The sequence below is a fragment of the Pelophylax lessonae genome (genome assembly GCF_965119305.1).
Source record: "Pelophylax lessonae genome assembly, chromosome: 1".
In the NCBI taxonomy this organism is placed as follows: Eukaryota; Metazoa; Chordata; class Amphibia; order Anura; family Ranidae; genus Pelophylax; species Pelophylax lessonae.
Window position 1 is genome coordinate 619,173,627 of NC_138768.1, and position 19,537 is coordinate 619,193,163.

A 19,537-nucleotide genomic window follows, 5' to 3' on the forward strand; every position below is an offset into this window, starting at 1 on the left:
CTCTACATATCCACCTCCTATGGCTACACACTTTTCACATCTGTGGAACAGACCTTTAATACCATCTGTGTAGACGTTTTCAGATTTGTAGGAAAAGCAGCTGACAACATGACCTTGCTGGATGAATGTTGCACCTTAGCTTTTTTAGGGGTGGGTAATGAAGCATGTTTCCATGTTTTACTCATTTCTTTAGTTTTAGGATCATATAGATATACCCAGCTTTCATCCATGGTCACTAATCTGTTTAAAAAGTCCTCCTCATCTTTGTGGTACAGGTCCAAAATGCTTTGTGCAAAATCAACTCATTGCTGTTTTTGAAAAGGTGCCAGTAACCTGGGAACCCATTTCTCTTGTCTCTAACTAAAATTCACCACGACCTACAAAAAAATTGGCATGCATATTACCAAGATATCCCCCTATAAACCTGCAAAATTTCAGATCCCTAGCACATCTAGATCATGGTGAGGGTAAAGAACTTTTTGGCCTTCCCTCGTAATATAGTTAGAAAAGCTGTCATTGAGGAAGTGCTAAAACGCTTCATCTCCCCTCGGCTCTCTTCTCAAAGTCATTAATTAGAATAGATGACCTTAACCCTCCTCTTATGTTAGCTTTCTGTTACTATCCATGATGTTAATGGGTCGGTTCTGACCCGTGTCTTAAATCAGCCATAAAATACCCTCTGAACAATTATTTATCATCCAATTTGTTTCTTACCTCTTGGTTACCTTGTTAGGCTTCTTTATACTTGAAAAGATTGGTTTTAATATTTTTGGTGTGACCCCTTAGACCTTCCTTTTGATAGCATACCTCTCATTTTCAAATTTAAAGAAATGGTAAAATAAACCAGCAACTCTGAAATGTATTGGTCCTATGTTTCTTTACTTTATTTAGAGAAGCAGACAAGCAGGCAAAGAGATAGGCCCCTCCCTAACTACAGCTTACAGGGTTGAGAGGTGATTGGCTGTCAGTGTTACTAAGCAGAGAGAGTGTTTATGATTTCAGTTTTGGCACTTATTAGTGTCCTAAAATCCTATATTATAACTGGGTCAGAATTGACCCTAACACCATAAACGTCTTAATTTTCACCATAGTATTTTATAATTTAGTGAAAAAGGATTATTTTTCTATTATATTGTTTAAATAGAGGTTCCTGACAAAGTAAAAAAATCTTGATGCAATAAACAAATTTATTTGATACTTAAAGACATTCAAAACCTGAAAACGGGTTGGTTCTGACCCTAACACAAGAGGAGGGTTAATACATTAGATTGGACTTACTCTGCAGCAGACTGGACTTTGCTGGAACCAAAGATCAGGTAAACATTGCCAAGTATATTTCAAGGTAGTTCTGTTTATTTTACTGTTGCTATTGTCTACTTTTTAATATCTTTTCTGTAAATAATATCTTACACTGTTTTTCTCTCAATTAAATCAATATTTTAAATGATTTAAGCTGTTACTTTGAATGCTTTAATCAGAAACGATAAAATATTTGCCTCTTTAAAGAAAGCTACCACTTTTTAAACTCTGTTGCCTTCCTGCATGACATGGCACAGACATTTCCTACACATCAGAATTGCTTCAGCAGATGCTGTGGACAGTATGTGTTTCCATTAAGACTCATGCTGGCAATTACTGTTTGCATGTTTGATGGGTTAACTGCAGAGCTGACCAAACCCAGTGATGTTTACTCTGTCTACTGGCACTTAGACTCATGCCCCACAACCTGCAAAAGTTCTGTGCAGGGTGAGACTGGAGTGCAATCGTCACATAATAGTGACAGGACTAGGTCTGGAGTTTGCTGCCGCCACACCTTCTGTCTTTAGCATCTTGTGAGCTTTGCTTTTCTGTAAAAAAAAAAAAAAAAAGCTTCTATTATATAAATAAACTGTCATCAACTTGGGAATGAGCATGTGATGAAAAAATGTATGAATTAAGGTTACTTTTAGTTAAAATCTTTCTAAAATGTTGCAACCCCGAATTTTTCTTTTCAAGCTGAGTTTGTACCTGTTTTCCCACACCATTAGATTTTCTCTATTGGTGCTTTAATGTGATGGACGGCAAAAGTGGATAGCAAGGTAAGGTATACATGGACAGAGACAAACTCAAACTTTATGGGTATAATCAAGATGTTGTATGTGGAGAATGTAGATGATATTGTAATGTATAGCACAGCATATAAAGTGTAGCAATTTGATGTTGATAATGTAGAGCAGTGGTTCAGAGTAATTAACATACAGCACTCAGTGGGCAAGACTATGTGACATATTGCAAAACATAGAACATACAGTGATCCTATATATATATATATATATATATATATATATATATATATATATATATATATATATATATATATATATATATAGCAGCAGACTACTGTATAGCAGAGTGCAGGGCCCTGGACTATGTTATGTACACTATAGTGCAATGGTTCTCCAAAAAAAATACTGTTGTACAATTTGTATTTTAGTAAATGTCTACCCCAATCTCCCTGAGTATGGTCCATTAGAACAAATACCTTTGGCCCCAATCTTGCAATCTTCACTGTACAGCCCTGCTTGGAGCTGCACAGACTTTTTCCCAAAAGACAACTGCTTTGTACTGCACATGCACACCGCAGCCATTTTTTCTACGGTAAAGTCATACTCTTTACATTGAACATGGTGCACAAGCACGCTAAGCTAAGAAGTTAAACCTAGAGGTTGTTTATTTTGGATAAAATGCTGCATGGCTCCAAATTGGTCCTCAGAATAAAAATCGTTAGATCAAGGCTAATAAAAAGTTTTAGTAAACCCACAGCAGTAAAATCTGTATATGCAGTAAAACATACTTGCTACCTAAGGGGTTAATCCCCTGCATTGAGTAAAAAGGCTGTTTGATCCTGTCTCCTCTAATCCTCCCCTTCTTCCACTGTCCCCAATCTATCTCCTGACAGTACAGAGCCTTGCGGGCACTCTGCACATGCTCAGTTTGGTGTGTAATACTAGAGAGTTCTTTTTTTTTTCTTGGGAAAGTGCATGTGATCAGCACAGGGCCAATCACCACTGTTCAAACAGAGGGTCAGGGGACCTTCAGCCTCATAGGACAGTCAGAGAAGAATGAAAACTCCTCCTACGTACTTTAACCAGACAATGATTGAAGCCATGAGACTGCTATATACTGCTGGTGAGAAAAGGTATTTAACAGTAACAATTTACTAAAGGAATTGCATTTCAATGTTCTGTGTACTGCTGGATACCAGTTATAGTGAATTCAGGGTCTTGGGTATAGTAGCACTTTAAGTGTTAATTCTGGGGGTCTGTGCTCAGGAGTGTGCATTCACTTGTCCTTTAAACTTGGGGGGGATACATCCCACCTTAACTCTGCTACTTCATGAGCCAAAATGACTATATTTTAACAGAAATGGATAATTTGTTAAGACTTTCAGTACAAAACACAGTAAATAGCCTTGGTGCTATAATTTCCTGTTAAATTAATAAAGTAATTAAGAAATATTGGAAAGAAAACAGAACTGTAAAAATTACCAAAGCATGCAGACCTCAAGTAAGCAAAATAAAGAAGGATCTTCCAAGACATGTAAAAATAAGAATAGAATTGTTTTTTCAACAAAACCCATGGTACAAGCTTTAACATGAGATTCTATGTTTAAAAAAGCCAGTAATGTACTAATTTTAATTAGTTCTGGCTAAACATTAATTTCTTTTAACCACTCACCCAACACAAGGATGTTTTGCTTCTGGGGAGAAATAGATGCTAACATATAGTGAAACATCTCACTTTAACCTCCCCCCGTCCGCGCTACAGCCTATATACGGCTGCAGCGCGGACTCGAATTTTCGGGAGGCCGTTTTTAAACGGCCTCCCAGTGACACGCCCCCAGCGCGCTCCCGCGAGCGCGCTGCGGGGAAAATCTGTGTCGGCCGTGTCCCTTGGACACAGCCGATCACAGATCGTGGTGAATGGCCAATCACAGCGGCCATTCACCACGTGATCTGGCCGTCCAATGAGCGATGATCTCATATGTAAACATATGAGATCATCTCTCATCGCCGGCGCTCCTTCCTCACACGGAGCCTGCAGTGTGAGGAAGGAGGGGGAGCCGACAGCCGCTGGGGACACACAGCAATGTAATCAGGGCACCGATCACCAGTGCCCTGATTACTAAAAGGTAAAAACACACACACAGTGCCCCCACATCAGTGCCCACAGTGCCCGCCATCAGTGCCCCCCATCAATGCCCACAATCAGTGCCCATAGTGCTGCTAGTCAGTGCCCATCAGTGCCTGCTCATCTAGGCACTGATGAGCACTGACTGGCAGCACTATGGGCACTGAGTGTGGGCACTGATGGTGCTGCCCATCAGTGCCGCTCATCACTGCCACCCGTCAGTGTCCAGTGCCATCCGCCAGTGCCCATCAGTGCCGCCTATCAGTGCCCATCAGTGCCGCCTCTCAGTGCCCAGCAGTGCCACCTGTCAGTGCCCAGCAGTGCCACCTCTCAGTGCCCAGCAGTGCCGCCTCTCAGTGCCCAGCAGTGCCGCCTCTCAGTGCCCAGCAGTGCCGCCTATCAGTGCCCAGCAGTGCCGCCTATCAGTGCTCATCAGTGCCGCCTCTCAGTGCTGCCTCTCAGTGCCACCTCTCAGTGCTCATCAGTGCGGCATATTAGTACCTCCTCATCAGTGCCCATAAGTGCCACCTCATCAGTGCCCATAAGTGCCACCTCATCAGTGCCCATCAGTGCAGCCTATCAGTGCCCATCAGTGCCGCCTCATCAGCGCACATCAGTGAAGGAGAAAAATTTATTTTCAAAATTTACTCGCAGAAAATAAGAAAAAAATTTTTTTTTTTCAAAATTTTTTGTCTTTATTCTTTTTTTTTTGTAAAAAATAAAAAACCCAGAGATGATTAAATACCACCAAAAGAAAGCTCTATTTGTGTGAAAAAAATGATAAAAATTTCATATGGGTACAGTGTAGCATGACCGCGCAATTGTCATTCAAAGTGTGACAGCGCTGAAAGCTGAAAATTGGCCTGGATGGGAAGGGTGTTTAAGTGCACAGAAGGCAAGTGGTTAAACAAAAGGATGAAAAGTACCTGATTCAAGCATTTATAACTACTGGTATGTTGATTTTCTGCATCGAGAACCTCAGAAAAAGAAAACTTATTTCAGTGTCTCTACAAAAAAAAAAAAAAACACCAAAAAAGAGAAAAATGCATGTAAAGAGATGTTTTATTTTTAATTTATAGCAATGGCAATATCCTAGCATAAATATACCAAAGGAGTGTCCTAAAAGCAAATTGCCACTAGATGGAAACCAAGCACCATACAAATCAATGAGGGAAAAGGGAGCTGCAGAAAAGGCCAAGCCAAAAGAGTATAAAACTAGTATAAGATTGAACAGAATTTGAATTTCTCCTTAAGGGGTTACACTGCCCAGATGGAAGTTCTCCTTATAAACAACTTCCATAATTTATGTTCTCATGGGTAAATTCTGTTGTAAGACATTCATCCCAAAGCCAGAAATACCCAAAAAGATTGCTTTGATGGGAATGCAAAATAAAAAAAATAAGTGCACAAGTGCAGTTGCTTTGACATTCTCCAGAGCTTAGTAAATGTGGTTAAGTTTCACCTTGTAAAGAATATTCAATCAGGTGCTAGGAAAAAAAAAACAGCATATTTGCTTGTGCATGATTGGAAGATAGAAATCAGCAGAGCTTTACCATATTTACAAAGCTCTGGGGAAAATTAGTGCAACTGCATTTGCAGATTGCAAAGTCTACGTGCCTTTAGTAAATACACCCCACTGTCCATCTTCTTATTACTGATGTTCCTCTGATGTTCTTATCTCACAGTGTTCCAAGATTAAACAATATAGACCACACATTTTGGTGAAGGGATGGCATTAGGTTTTGCACACATTGTATTACCTACTGTAGGTAATACAAAATATGGGCCATATTTTGGATAAAAACTGATATGTCTTTTAGGAATGTTTTAGGAATGTTTTAGGAAATTTCATAGCTCCAGTCAGTAAATTCTAGTCTCAAATTTGACCTAGGCAATGTAAAACTTACAGCCATTTATAAAGGAAACATGTATCACTATCCTCCCTTGATAAAAGGACTTTGTAAAGCCCTGAAACATTGGCATGAAATTGTGACATAAAGTTTTCACAATAATGCTAAAAGAAAAAAATGGGAGTGCTAATAACTTTGTACATTTTGTTAGATCTTTCAAAACTGCCATCCATTGTGTCACGGCAAGTATCCCTCTTTTTGACCAGGTCATATGATGAAGGCTGTGCCACTCACATAAAGACTATCCAAATTAGATTTAGACAATTTCCTTTGCTGATATTAAGGCTACACATGGATGTGAAAAACCAGACTGTAGGTTCATTCAATTACCACAACCAAACCACAATTGGGTTGATTTACCAAATTCAGGAGAGTGCAAAATTTGGAGCCGCTGTACATGGCAGTCAATCAGCTTCTAACTTCAGCTTGTTCAACTAAGGTTTGACAAAAAAACTGGAAGCTGATTGGTTTCTATGTAGAGCTACACCAGATTGTGAACTTTCCAGTTTTAGTAAATCGACCCCAGTGTTCTATGACATTTGCTCAATTTCTATAATAACATAACTTTAGATATTTCTGTCTTTGGGATAGACGTAAAATAACTGGTTTGCCCCAGAGAGAAAGATTGAATAAGTGGTGTAAAAGAGAAACATATTGGGTCTTCCACTAGATATTCATGATGCAATTGAAAACCCATATAATTTTATAATGTTGTAGGATTTTTCTTTGTTTCATCTTTCTTCCTATAACTGTAGGGCTCTTAGAAGCCAGCTACTTGCCCTTGAAGTGATTACACTCCTTTGATTTAATTATGGATATTCCTACTGCTTTTTATAGATACCTTACCCAGCCTTTCTCAACCAGGGTTCCACAGAACCCTAGGGGTCCTCCATAGATTTCTAGGGGTTCCTTGAGCAATTTGTGTGGGTTATTGTTTACTTATCTGAGACACAGAATTATCTTTTTAGCTATCTGTAAGGGAGGTTCTTCCCAAAGATAACAGATGTAGGAGGCATTCTTCCCAATGACCATCAATTAATGTACTGTGAACTGTAGACAGAGAAATTATTAGCAGAGGTTTCCTAAGACGGGATAGTCATTTTAGTGGTTTCTCCATTATAAAAAGGTTAAGAAAGGCTACCCTTATGTTATATGCAAATATGTTTATGATTAAAAGATTTGTGAGGTAGAGATCTGATTCTTAAAGCTTTACATTTTCCCTAACAATTGTACTTGAATTGATTCAGGCCAATACCTATCTGTTTGGATTTTGGGACACTGCTACATTTTATGGGGCCAATGAAGAGCTTCATGAAGATTGTATACTGAAAATTAGAATTTTAAACCTGATTTAGTTTACACTTTTTGGCACGGTAAGAAGGGTATGAGATGGGATGACTTGTTTGTTGAATTAGGATTTCTTTTTCATTTATGATCAGATATCATTATTTTACATCTGGTAGGTAATGACATTGGGCACAATAACAATCTGGATTTAATCTTTAAAGCTTGGAATGACCTATGTCTCAGTTGTCCTTTCCAGATATGACAATTGTCTTTTATAAAATTGTTCCAAAAAACAAATCTGATTTTAGACTTCTGCTTTTAGACTTTTTGAAAAGATTACAAAGAGGGTTAATAGGGTTTTAGAGCAGTTTTTGCCTTTACTTGGTGTTTTCAGTTTTAGGCATGTTGAACTGGGCGTTGGTGTGCCTAGTTTGTTCTTGGGGGATGTTATACATCACTCTGACAAAGCCTTAGATAAACTCTAAATTTCAGTAAGCTGTTGAAATGATCTGGTATGAAGAAATGTCTGGATGCCCGCTCCAATAAAATCACCTTTATTGAGTCAAAAACATGCAACACTCCACACAGCAAACAAGGAGAGAAGATACAGCATATAATACATCCTAACGCATTTCACACCATACTCTGTGCTTAATCATAGCTGAAATTATACACTAACCCAGCTATATATACATACATGTTATACTGACCTTGATTTATCTAATCTTCAATCTGAAATTAACCATGTGTAGCTAATGAGGCAAAGATAATAGTGATTATTTAATTAACCATCTTGTCTCCCCTCACAGACCCATTTGAATAATCATTTTTTTTTTTTTAAAAATCTGAAAAACAGGTCCAAATGTTACATATATAAATACAAAGGGCAAAAAAGAACTAAAAAAAAATATTTCCCTATATGGTTGATATTTCATCCATTTGTGGTCATGCATTACCACATGGATTACATGTATTTGAGTTATATACATACTTATCACTGTTGTATGACATTTGTTTTTGTTTTTTGTGTCTGATTTTTTTGTTTTTTTTTTGCCCTTTGTTTTTATATATGTAACAATTGGACTTGTTTTTCGGATTCTTTTATAAATGATTATTCAAATGAGGGTTCTGTGAGGTGAGACAAGATGGTTAATTAATCACTAGTATCTGTACGTCATGACTAATTTTGGATTGAAGGTTAGATAGAGCAAGGCCTGTATAACATGTATGTATCTATGTATGTATATTTATAACTGTTAGCTTATAATTTCAGCTATGATTAAGCACAGAGTATGGCATGAAATGCGTTGTATTGTATACTGTATCACCTTCCCCCATTAGCTGTATCATATGCTGTATCCCCTCCCCTCGTTTGCTGTATCATATGTACGTGTTGTATGTTTTTGACTTAATAATTGGTGATTTTTTTAGAGTGCAGTCATCCAGACATTTCTTCATACCAGATCATCTGCTTCTGCCAGCACCCTTTGTTTGTGCAGTGGAGGTGGACCACATAAGGGTGACTACTTTGAGGGTTGTGCTACTCCACAGATGTTGAGATGGCTGTGGTTCAGGGTGGTTTGGCCAGATTTGTTTCTCTAAGTGGTTCTAAAGCCTAAACATTTTTTTATCTTAATGCATTGCTTGCATTAAGGTAACAAATATTTAGACATTGGTTTTGGCCCCTCATTTCCCCTTTCTTGTACCTGATCCCATATTTGATCCAGCGCTGTGCACATCTGCTGCTCTTTTTTCCCCTCTTTTCCATGTCTCATTGGCTTTGTTGGGGCAACGGGAGCCATTGGCCAGAGATGAGGGAGAGGGAGCTGGGGCTGAGTCCCTCTATCTGTGTCAATGGGTGCAGCAATGGGGCTCAGGAGCGAGCAAGCACAAGTGCCCTCTTGGGAAGAGGAGGGCCGGGAAAGCCAGCAAGAATTCCATTACAAAGAGCAGGTAAGAATAGAGATGTTTGGTTTGTTATTTTTTTTTTCCTTTGCAATCACTTTAAACAAATTGCAGCTGGTGGGGACAGTTCAGTAAAGTGAATTTAAGTGCATCTTTTCAACCCGAGCCATGGTGACTGGGCTGTGTTATGGTAATTGTTAATTTAAAGTAATATAAAACCCAAGGGGAAACTTTTATTATATTGCACCTGATCAATCCTTAGATATGATGGTGGCATTATTTTCCTTTTTAGGCTTACTTTTCTTTATTTTCACTTGATAATCCGAAAAGTAATCTGTTGTTTTTCAAAAACCATTTACCACTGACAGGGGTGCTTGCAATGATCAACTTTTATTTACACTATTTATGTAAAACGTTTATCCCAAAATGAAAAAAAAACTTTTTCTGTAACTGCTTATAAAGTAATAGCTGGAGTTTGGCTTCAATTTGCTAGTGTATTTAAATCTGCTAGTGCATCTTACGCCCCTTTCTCACAGGCCTATCTGTTTTCATGGACCCCGCTAGCTCAGCAGGGGATCACTCTGTTGATCTGCTCTGTTGAGCAGGCGGTTACAGGTCCATCTCTGTGCAGAGATGGACCTGTCAGAGTTCCTTTCTCTTCAGTAAAACTGTTCATTTTTATCCGATCCTATCTGATCCAACCCTCTGGGCGGATGGCGAATGTATCGCCACCCGTCTGTTTTCAGCGGATCTTGTGGGATCGGATGTCAGACGGGTGTCAGCGGAGACATGTCTGCTGACATCAACCTCCCCATAGACGAGAATAGGTGGCCCGATCAGGTCTGCCTGAAAAAAGGACAGGTAGATCTGATCGTTGAAAGGGGCACTCTTTTCCCCCCAGACTGACAATGCTGCTGTCTAAAGGTACCTCTGTGCTCCTTCACCCAGAGTAGAGGCATTTTAATACATCCATTGATTGGTATTCTGCAATATATTACATTTTTGCTTTTGGGTTCGATACTGCTTTAGGTGTGGCAATATAAAATGATAATTGTTGTATTTCAGATGTCAATAATACATTATTTGAAAACAATAATAAATGGCCACAGACAATTTATCTCCAGCTTAGTGGTATCAGTCTTTATTTACTATTTAAGTAAGGGCCTTTCTGCCTACAATCTAATTATTACAAAGGTGGAACCTGTTTTAAGGCCCCCGGCTTTGCGGCAGTTGGCAATCTCTTTTCTCCACTTTCAATCATCTGCAACATCTGTGGGATCTTGTGGTCAGTCAGCTGGTCTTTTTGGACCCTTTCCAAAGCCCAGTCCACAGGGCTAAGGCAACAGTTCGTCAGAACATCCTCCAGTGAATTTTCCACCCTTCTGCCCTTGTTGTGTCTCTTGTTAAGTGGTATTATGTTACCTTTCTTGGTAAAGGGGGAAAGTTCAGTACAGTGAATTTATGTTAATCTTTTCAGCCCAAGTCATGATGATTGGGTTATGGTTTGCAATTGTTAATTCAAGTATGGTATTATAAAATAATTGTTGTTCTTTAGTTGTCACAAATATTTAAAAACAGTAATAAATGGCCACAGCCATTTTATCTCCAGCTTGGTGAAATTAGTCTTTCTTTACTATTTAAAGGCACAACTTTCTTTTTAGTTTTGGATAAAGTGGAGAGGGATTAGAACCCCTGCTAGTTTGTATTGCTGTCTGGGCCCTCTGTTAAGGAGATTCACTCTCTCTCTTTGTCCTATTTACCAATATAATTGAAAGTAAAAGAAAATCCTAAATTTTGGATTGTCCCACGAAATGTAATAGAGGGGAAATCTTCCAATAGGGATACTAGCACTGGGGACCTGGGGAGTCCCCAAGGAATTTCTTTGATTTGTAGGGATTTCCTCTCACTTCCTGTTTGCTCCATTGCGTAGATTTCCCTTCACTTCTTGTCCCATAGCCAAACAGGAAGTGAGAGGAAATCCCTGCAAATTAAAGGAATTCCTTCGGGACTCCCCAAGTCGCAATAACTCCGGAATTTTTCTACAGGGCTGATGGTCCTCTTTCACATAAAAGTGGTCCTAGTGGTGGATTCTCCATGGGATCACTTTTATGGGCGGCAGAAGAGGTGCCCCCCCCAGATCGGTCAACGGCTCCAATAAGCAAGGAAAATGACCTGGGACTTTCCCCTCCTAGGCAGGAAGTCGAGTGAAGCAAGCTGGCCCCCACTCAACTCTATGGCCTTGGAGGACAAGTACAACGTCATATGTTGCTTCCTCCCATGGCCTTAACCTCCCTGGCAGTATGATTATGTCAGGAATTACATACCAAAAGCGGTACAATTGTTTTCATGGAAATTTGGCGTTATGTATTATAGGCCTACAATTCTTAGTAATTACTGACTTAAACCTGACCAAAACAAGAGTCTAGTAGACATCCCAGATGTGATACATTTGAAACACAAACGCATGAATTATAATTGAATCAATAATATAATTTTATATATATATATATATATATATATATATATATATATATATATATATACATATATGTTTGCGTGTGTGTGTGTGTGCATATATATATATATATATATATATATATATATACACATATATATATACACATATATATATATATATATATATATATATATATATATATATATATATATATATATATATATATATGCATATATATATATATATATATATATATATATATATATATATATATATATATATATATAAAATGTGTTATGTGTTTGTGTTTTTGAACAAATAATAGTGCGCTTATTCAATGGGTGAGTATACCATTAAAGTGATATAGAATGTATGAACCTTCCAATGGGTATATAGTAACCTGTAATTGAATGCAGAGTTCCTCAAATAGTGATGCAATATCATACAACAGTGATGAATCCAACTCAATAGAATACAAAAAAATCCAGTGCTGATACACGTGAAAAAAACTTCCACAAAATGTACACTTGATACAAAATAAATTCTATATATATATATAAAAATATAAAGAATGTGAAAAAATATGGTGAAAGTCCATGCCAACAAAAGCCAACGCAAAAATGAATGAAATGTCCCTCCACCAGGTGAAATTCCTCCTTACCCGGCGGATAAAGGTAAGTGCAGTGAGTATATTATCGTTGGTATAATCTATATACCCTGATGTAATCCACCTCCAAACGTGTGCAAACACCGGTGCAGAAAGACAAATTTCTCCTCTTACCAGATGTAGAAAAGGGCCAGGCTTAGCATTAGCAGAAAAAGATCTGAAGCCAGAGCGTGATTCCCCTCTCCCTCTGATACTGGCGATTCCCTCTGGATAGCTGTGGTGTTACTCCGAATAACATGGAATGTATAAAAGAGGCTAATGGTGCATTACCTTTGATGATGTTTTATTTCCACAAAGAATTGCACTTACATGTATACAGTGAATAATCAGTGATGAATACAAACTTGGAGCAGAGAAATTTTCAAAAGGAACTCGGGTCCGGCTGCAGCACGGACCACAAGTGACGTCGTGATGAATGCGGCCAAGTACAGGGATATCCTGGACAAAAACCTTCTCCAGAGTGCTCTGGACCTCAGACTGGGCCGAAGGTTTACCTTCCAACAAGACAATGACCCTAAGCACACAGCTAAAATAACGAAGGAGTGGCTTCACAACAACTCCGTGACTGTTCTTGAATGGCCCAGCCAGAGCCCTGACTTAAACCCAATTGAGCATCTCTGGAGAGACCTAAAAATGACTGTCCACCAACGTTTACCATCCAACCTGACAGAACTGGAGAGGATCTGCAAGGAGGAATGGCAGAGGATCCCCAAATCCAGGTGTGAAAGACTTGTTGCATCTTTCCCAAAAAGACTCCTGGCTGTATTAGATCAAAAGGGGGCTTCTACTAAATACTGAGCAAAGGGTCTGAATACTTAGGACCATGTGATATTTCAGTTTTTCTTTTTTAATAAATCTGCAACAATGTCAACAATTCTGTGTTTTTCTGTCATTATGGGGTGCTATGTGTACATTCATGAGGAAGAAGAATGAACCTAAATAATTTTAGCAAATGGCTGCAATATAACAAAGAGTGAAAAATTTAAGGGGGTCTGAATACTTTCCGTACCCACTGTATGAGGTATCGCCCCAATCGTTAGAGCGAGAGCAATAATTTTCACCCTAGAACTTCTCTGTAACTCTAAACTGGTAACCTGTAGAAATATTTAAGTCGTCGCTTATGGAGATTTTTAAGTACCAATGTTTATCGCCATTCCACAAGCGTGCGCAATTTTGAAGCATGGCATGTTGGGTATCTATTTACTCGGCGTAACATTATCTTTCACATTATAGAAAAATAGGGCAAACTTTACTGTTTTCTTATTTTTTAAATTTTAAAAATTATATTTTTTCCAAAAAATTGCGTTTGTAAGACAGCTGCGCAAATACGGTGTGTCATAAAGTATTGCAACATTCTCCATTTTATTCTCTAGGGTCTATGCTAAAAAAATATATATAATGTTTAGAGGTTCTAAGTAATTTTCTAGCAAAAAATATAGATTTTAACTTGAAAACAACAATTGTCAGAAATAGGCCTGGCCCTTAAGTGGTTAAAGCGGAGTTCCACCCCATGAAAAAGTACTGTAGCTGCTGACTTTCAAATAGTAGAACTTACCTGTCCAGGGAGCCCGCGATGTCGGCACCCCAAGCTGTTTTTCGTATCAGCTCTCTGGTGCTGCCGCCGCCATCCAGGGTAGGGGAACCCGGCAGTGAAGCCTTTCGGCTTCACTGCTTGTTCCCTACTGCGGATGCGCAAATGTGATGCGCTTTGTAATTGGCCCAGCAGCGGAGGAAAAAGGAGGGGGCCGAACTTCAGAGGGACAGCGCCATGGCGCTGTCTCCCAGAAGTGGGGAAGGGTGCCTGTCAAAAACAGGTACCCATTCACCCCTCCCCCCTGAAATGTGGCACTGGAGGGGAGGAGGAAGCATACCCAAAAGTGAAACTCTGCTTTAACATTAAAGTGGAAGTTCAGCCTAAAACGAATTACAGCATCCCTAAATCTGCTCACAGCCACATTCTAGGGCTAACCAAGCATAACACGCTATGCATTTTCTGAAGCCAATGCGGTCTCCAGCGGCGGAAGCTGTGTGCAGGAGACAGCCGACAATGGCTGGAAAATGCCTGGGAAGTGCGTCACCCATAGAGTTACTATGGGACTTCTGTTGTCGGCTGCCTCTCCTGCATCCCCCTCTACAGAGAAGCCGCTGCTGACAGGTTAGTGTGGGACCGGACCGGAGTGGCTTCAGAAAAGGTATGTATAGTGAATGATTTCTTCTTTACAGGTCTAGATAAGTTAGTCTTAGAATGTGGCTGCAAGTAGATGTAGAGTTTTAAGCTGAACGTCTACTTTAATAAAGGCAGGTTTTTAGTCTGTGAACTAAGATAGCTCAGTCCCCCTTAGCTAAATTGACATTTTATTTTTTATGGTGGCGCTACACAAATACACAAAATGAACAAAATGAAAAGTAGACACATGAATGGTATAGCTAAAGGGTAGAAAGGAGAAGTGAGTAAATGGGAACTAATGAGCACTTAATTGGAACATGTGGGCGATGACACTTTTTGTATAATTTAAATCTTTATTTTTTTTGTATTCTGGTCAGCTGGTGATCTTAGGCTCATATGGTTTTAAGTGTTTTTTACAGTTAAGATTTTGTTCCAGCAATAAAGAAGTGTTGTTGATCCTTCCCATTTTTCTGTTTTATTCAGCATTATCAGGAAGTTTTGTTTGGTGTTGTTTGATGTGATAATTAGCCCTGGGTCAGCTCTTTGAATGGTGCACAATTATAATATTTCTTTGGGAAACACTACTGTTTGCAGGGCTCCTAAGCGTTTGACAACTATATGTGGAAAAACTGAAATATATTGGGACCACTATTCCAGAGCATGGCATAGCATTTAGGGGTGGGGTCTAATACTCAGCATGCCTCACTTTAAGTCTTGATTTAAAAATAGTTCAAGTTCAGATAACAAATTTTCCGGTTATCTGATTAACCTCCCTGGCGGTATGATTCTTTCGGATTTTAGGTGCTGAAAGCGGTACCATTATTTTGCATGTAATTCTTAAGAATGAGAAGCCCAAACCAACTATTTACATATGATTTTTTTTTTTTACTGTGTGTTCTTCTTTATAACATCTCGGGTATGATAAAGTTTGAAACACAAAATCATAAATTATAATATAATAAATAACTATAAAGAAGTTAAAGTATGTATGTATGTGTATATATATATATATATATGTGTGTGTGTGTGTGTGTGTGTGTGTTTATATATATATATGTGTGTGTGTGTGTGTGTGTGTGTGTGTGTGTGTGTATGTGTATATATATATATATATATATATATATATATATATACGTATATACAAAAAAAGTACAGTAAAACTTCATGAAAGGGCACTGGGGGGCAAACTAATGTGAATTTATTTAATTTTGCAATGTATCAGTGTGTTTGTTTTTTTTTTACTTTTGAATTTGCCGCCGGTTCCACCCCCCTGTGAACGTCAAGTCGCAGAAGACAGAAGCCGGGGCACACAGAGCATTGGGAGGAAGATACAGTACTCAAGCAGTTTTATTTTTCCAGTCCTTGGCATGAATGTCTGTTGGACATTTGTGAATTTGTCACTTGTCATATCTCAACACATCAAATGTATTTATATAAGATGCATTTTACATTTTTAATACAAACCATGCCTTAAGAAGAAAAATTTCTGTCTTATATGAAAATAAAACATTTGGCACAAAAGGGTATATATCATATCACTCATTTTTTGAGGATTACTGTTTGCCTGTTCTTTTCTTTAATTCAGTTCCAAGGTGAGATCCCATTGACTTTATTAGTTGGGTTTGGCAAGCAGCACTGCTTGTCAAACGCAACATATCAAATCAAAATTGCCACACCGTAAAGCGTCAGTGGACGTGGCTATGTGAACAGACTTGAGAGGCCATTATGTCACATTGCTGGTGGGTGGTTGCGAAAGGGTAAAAATAAAAATCAACTGCATGAGTTTTCCACTCCCTAACTCATATGCACTTAGCTTTACTCTCAAAGCAAACAGTTCAAATAATTACAATCCTAAGTAGAATGTTAGAAGACAGAAGGTGGAAATTCTGCTCATCAGAGCCCAGCCGCTCTACAGAAAGGTGAAGATACAGCTTCGGCCTAAGCTCCTCCTAACTCCACTCCTCTGATGACATGTTTCACCCAACCATTGGGACTTAGTCATAGATTGATCTATGGTAGCTAGCCTTGATTAGCTTGTTTAAATACCGACTCCTGCTTTGTGCTTTGGACTGCAGGGGGAAGTTTTGTAATGGCGCTCCAGTTTCTTCCTATATGGGTCTAAAAAGAATGTTAATTTGCAATCTAAATTTTTCTTTGTAGATTTGTGCAAACCATATTTTTAACATTGTCAATAATATTTGAATTTAGGGCCACACAGATGTGCTGCAGTAAAATTTAATTTTAAATGGCAACTCAATGCTCTAATGCAATGAAACACATTTGTGTTGTGGCACACCATAACACACATTAATGCACATGCTGAGGATTGTGGTGTGCTGTGCTGACAAAAAAAAGTGCATGTCCAATTTTTCATAGACAAATGAAAGGGCTGTCCCAACGCCACACACATTGAAGTGCTTGTTAACACACCATAGCATACAGAGCTGAATGAGCTCCTAATAAACGGAACTAAATTGAATATAATTACGTAAATTATGTTATTATCTTTAGTGGATCATCACAAGAAGTAACTTTAAGTGGACTGGGGTTAGGCTATGTATTGGTACCCTAAAACTAACCACTGCAAAGATGATTTAACAATATGTGGTCTAAGCAATACATAGATTATGCAGCCCCCTTATACAAAAATCACAAAACTTTCAGAAATGTAAAGACTAATTTCAAAAGACACATTTTGTGCATTGTGCCCTGAAAAAAATAGAGATTTTGCTTGGTTTTCGATAAAATATTTCTTTAATATGTATGTTTTGGCAAATCTTTTCTTTTTTAAATTCAAATTAAAAGTGGAAGGTTAAAGCAGAACTTTAAGGTAAATAAAAGGGTGCACTGATATGTGAACAATGTGAAGCTGCAACCAAAGATCCAAATACCTGATTTGGAATATTGAACAGAAAAAAATGATAGTCTGGTGCGCTAAACAAAATAATAAATCACAAGTGACATTATGTCAAACACAAATTCAATATGTGCAACATACGTGTTTCACCAAAACATAAGTGAAACAAAGGTGATTCCCACAAGCGATCAACCCTCAACATGGGGTGCCCCCAACTGGGCTGTGAGTCTCAATAAACATATAATAATGTCCACAGTGCAATGTCCATGTGCTGAAACTCAAATTCTTATCAAAAATTAACTCTGGTGACTCCAAGTGGTAAACAAAATCCAATGGTAAAAATTCCAACAAAAAATGGCTGATAACATGCAGTGAATCCCACCACCTCCAGGATTAGCTTCTTACCAGCAGGTAGGGATATCATGGCAAAATATATTTACACCCAAGAGTGACGACTCCTAGTGCTCGTCATTCTCCGTGCCATTGCTGAGATGCGCCATGTTTCCGCCTGTGTTCCCCAGGTGTAGAATGTCACTTCCCTGTTATGTCTGCTCTCCTTGTAGCCCAGTACACTCCTGGAGCATTCAGTGAAAGCACTCCGGCTTCTGTTTCCTCAGTCTCCTCCTCCTTTCTTGTGTGGAGTGTGGACCCAATGTCAGCATGTTTTAGATAAAATATTTCTTTAATATGTATGTTTTGACAAATCTTTTATTTTTTAGATTCAAATTAAAAGTGGAATGTTAAAGCAGAAATTGACTCTCTCAATCAACATTAACTATTTTTAATCCTTATGGCGCTATTAGTAAATAGATAGGAAAGTATATTTCCTCATTTAATTTTTGTTTTTACATTTCATTGGATACTTCCTGGTGTTCAGGCCTAGACAAATTATGTCATACACCCCAGGAGTCTCCAGGAGGAGGAGGAGGGGTTTTCTCAGCTAAGCCCACCCTACTTCCTGCATGTCTAAACTATGGGCTAATAGATTCCAGGAAGTAAATGTTACATGCCCTTACTCTAGACAGCCATGGCCAGAAATGCTAGGGGGCATTTTTTCAAAGTAATTTCTCAGCAAAGTAAAGTTTGGGACATGGATGGATGGGTGATTTTGCTTTGAATATAAAAAATGTGGTGCTGATATGCAATGTAGTTTTGCTTTAAGAACACCTGCCATTTTTTTACTACTATCCATTACCAAAAGTACTGGGACACCTCCCTTTAAATGCACATGAACTTTAATGGCATCCCAGTCTTAGTCCGTAGGGTTCAATATTGAGTTGGCCCACCCTTTGCAGCTATAACAGCTTCAACTCTTCTGGGAAGGCTGTTCACAAGGTTTAGGAGTGTGTCTATGGGAATGTTTGATCATTCTTCCAGAAGTGCATTTGTGAGATCAGGCACTGATGTGGACGAGAGGGCCTGGCTCACAGGCTCTAATTTATCCCAAAGGTGTTCTATCAAGTTGAGGTCAGGACTCTGTGCAGACCAGTCAAGTTCCTCCACCCCAAACTCACTCATCCATATCTTTATGAACCTTGCTTTGTGCACTTGTCCAAATCATTTGGTGGAGGGGGGATTATGGTGTGGGGTTGTTTTTCAAGGATTGGGCGTGGCCCCTTAGTTCCAATTAAGGGACAATTTCATGCTCCCAACTTTGTGGGAACAGTTTGGAGATGCCCCCTCTTGTTCCAACATGACTGCGCACCAATGCACATAGCAAAGTCCATAAAGACATGGATGCACGTGTTTGGGGTGGAGAAATTTGACTGGCCTGGACAGAGTATATAATATAATATAGATGTTGAAGAGATACCCCATCTCTAACTAGCTAGACAAAAAGTGAGGGAAATTCTTCCACATGGGCACAAACAATAATAACATGATAGGGGTTCTAGCTTCAGGAAAGAGGGTGGGGGTGCAAGAAAGGTAGCTAATCTGGGCACAATGTTGGTGTCATATCATGTGTGAGTGTGACCACCCCATCACAAGTGTTTACTGGTAATGGTCTAGGTGTTAATTTTTTTCAGTTCTACATCGAAAATGCTTGTTGTGTTGCTCTCTCCATCCTTCTGCATTCCATCCAAATGCTTCCCCATGACTGGCTGCTCCTTCCTTC